Raw genomic sequence first — 3,504 nt, forward strand, 5'->3', positions numbered from 1 at the left:
CATGTTTTATCTGTTTTCCATCCATTCCCACCCCCCCCCCATTCTTTTATTCAACCGCCGCATACACATTACTGCATACGTCTAGCTACAAGTCCCTGATTTCGACCTCGGATCACTCGAGAAACTTGCGTTCGCATTATACTTGGTGTGAGTGCAAGAAAACTTGTGACAGGAACGCATGGTCATCACATACATTTGTTAACGCATATTGTAAGTCTAACACATGACTACTGACGCATGATAATCAACGCATACATTAAGAACATGCATCGCATATTGCGTTCACTTAATTTTATTCATCAAGTCTTTGACGGCTAATAATTGATAATAAATTTTCGTCACCAAGTTTTTGGCATGGTTGCCGGGGACTTGGCAGCTAATTGTTTGTTGAGTTTTGTGTCTCTACAGGCAACCTTTTTATCTTAGGAGTATTGTAGCTTGTGTGACCGAGTTGCAACAAATATTGAAGTGTAAGCGATGCGTCGAAAGTCAGTATTGACCCCAAGATAGAAGAACAATCAGTCGCATGAGCTGAAGGTAATTTTAAGCACATGACGGCCGCAAGCGCCCAACAATTGCAATGGTCAAGGCATCTTGACCTAAGCAGTTGAGAGAAATCTCCTGCATCGGAGACTCCTTACGGTGACAACACACCAATTTCTCCAGCGACGTCTTCTACTCTATCTTTGCTTTTCTTTCATAGTTTAGTTTATTTTTATTTTTATTGTTATTTTGGATATGCGGCTGCTTCCTTGGTTGTGGTGCGTTTGCTCCTTGTAGGTGGGAAAAATAATTCTCCTCAGTGCGCAGTCAACGGAAGAATTCTCTTCATCCTTCAATGCATGGCTTCGATCGCGTGGATTCCAACACATGATCGCATGCGTTATTTTGCCTAAGGTCCTTTTCTTGTTATCTCTTATGCATTATCCTTTTGAAATTCTCTTTTCCCGATTGCGTTTCTTTACGATGCATCTATGATGGTACGTATAATTCACTGCATCCGCTAACTAAGCATTGCAAGGCTCACCTTACTTATATTAGCTTCTTCAAATTTTGAAAGTCTTAAGTTTTATTGTGTGCAAACCTTTGCTCAAACATTTATTACCGCATTCCTGTGAGTTTGTTTTTAGCTTTGCAGTGAGAACGCTACCAACCTCTAAGTTTGAGGGTGGCAGTGGTCTCGAAGAATTGCATTCATTACATTGCGATCATTTCTATAATAAAGAAAAAAAAAAGGAAAATTTTGAGAATAACAACTCCACTATCAACGCAATGGGGAAACCCATGTTTATAAGAGTTAAGCTGTGAAAGGCACTTATCTGTAGTTGGATGTCTGCATGACACACGTGGGGGCAAGCCAAAACGAAAGTAAATCGCCAGGATCAACGCATAAGCGCAACTCCTCTATCCGGCGCAAGCCAAATCAAGCAAGACAAGAGTTGAGTTGAATATGGAATGCAATCGAAGTTGGATGCCTACATGACACACGTGGAGGTAAGCCAAAACGAAGAGCGTAACCAGATTCAACGTCCATTCGAATAAGTCATCGCAATTTTTTAAATGTTTTGAATGAACGCATTCTCAAAAGTTAAACGCAAAGTTGCAGTGAATGAATAAAAAGTTTTTGAGCAAAGGCTTGCCGGATTTAATCTTAGAAAAGATCTTTTTGAAAAAGCAGCTGAAGTGGAGGAGAGCATTGCGGCGATGGTTAGAGCTAGGAGTAAATTATATTATGAGAAGCTGGTCATCGCAAAGGAAAGCAAGAAGGTGAGTTAGAATTTCTTAAGTATAACGCATGCTTGAGGACAAGCATGATTCTAAGTTTGGGGGTGTGATAACATGCATAAATGCATGTCATCTTAGGCCTTTTATTTAGAATTATGAAGGCTGTTAAGCAGAATATGCGGCAATTATGTTAGAAATTCATGAGAAAATGAGTTTACGGCGTTCAGCATTGAGAATCTCAACTAACCCAATATTATGCGTTATTATGCGTTCAATTGTCTATTTTTGTAGCTAACGTAGAGAGTGGATGCAAACGCGGAAGCCGGGCTACCGCATAGACGACCGCATGTGGAGAAACTCTCCATCACAAAGGCGAACGCATACGATCAACGCATGGGTGTTGCAGTGATCAACCACATGCGTCCATCGTATAGGAGTTGCGATCCTCAAGCGATTGCGATCATCGTGTAGAAGTGCAGCTGTCTCTTATACACATCTAGATGTGTATAAGAGACAGGTATAGGTTCAGAAAGGACTAAACGTGTCGAATGTCAGAATCAGAGCAGTCTATTAATGTTGTCGGCGATCAAGCTCTATAAATAGAAGCCGCCGAGCGTAATTTCAAATCATCCAAGTTTCGGCCTTCGGGCAGATCCTTGTGATCCAAACAAACGCGTTAGAAGAAAGCTTGAGAGTTCATCTCCTTCATCCATTCCAAGTGACGACCGGAGCCTTTGCTGGAGTTAGATCTCGAGAGAGTCAGCTCCACCGCCCATCCATGGAACCACCGGAAGTCTTGACACACATCCACTGGGAGCAAGACATTGCTTCCAACTAGTCCTTTCATTTTCTCTTCTTTTCTTATATTGTATTGTATTACATTTTGGATTAAGAAATTAATACATTGTATGTTCAATGCATTTCTATGTTTTCTTCGATTCCATCTCCATCCTTCTTTACTTAGCATACTTTCATAGTATCACTTAGTGAGATTGCTTGAGTTCGCATACTTAGTCATGTGGATTAGAGATATGAAGCATGTAGCAAACCATCGGAAGGTGTGCGTTGTGCGAGTGTGTGAGAAAACCTTATTTGCTTAGTGTGAAGCTATCGCAACGGCTGTCTATAGGTAGACGTAACACTTGTCTATAAGTAAAGTCAGCAACAACTAACTGCCCGGGAGGGTAAGTGGTTGGTCGCATTAAGCAGTGTAAGCATGTATTCACTAGAGATAAGAATAATCTTACTTTAGCCAAGTTCATGCGGTTACCTTGTCTTATGAGCGCATCATTCATCATTTAGGCATACTTGGAAGAGTAGTCTAAAATCTAAATCTAAGACTCGAGAGAGCAGATTGGAACGCATAAGCAAGAATGGGGAACTTAGGAATAAGCTCTGTTTGCTATCACACAGTATATGCACCCTACAGAGAGGATATTGCATGCGTCCAAGAAGTAGGATATGGTGGTTGATGCAGTATTTTATGTAGTGAAAATATGGATGATATGCGTTGATGGATTTGCGTTGTGCACTCAAGTTTCCCCAGTGGAATTCAAGTGTAAATTCCTCTGAGTTTCCTCGTAAGTCCAGGGTCGAACACAAGGACTTGTGAAAATAGATTGCATTGGTAATTTTGATGAAAACTTTGCAGAAATCGGGTAAATAAATAAAGTGTTTGGTTTGTTGATTGTGTTGATTAAAAATAAATAACAAATGCGGCAGAGTTTGAAAAGAGTTGGTAAACGGGAAATGCGATGAATATGCGGTGAACGGGTTGAG

Source organism: Benincasa hispida, chromosome 8 (assembly GCF_009727055.1).
Source record: "Benincasa hispida cultivar B227 chromosome 8, ASM972705v1, whole genome shotgun sequence".
Taxonomy (NCBI): Eukaryota; Viridiplantae; Streptophyta; class Magnoliopsida; order Cucurbitales; family Cucurbitaceae; genus Benincasa; species Benincasa hispida.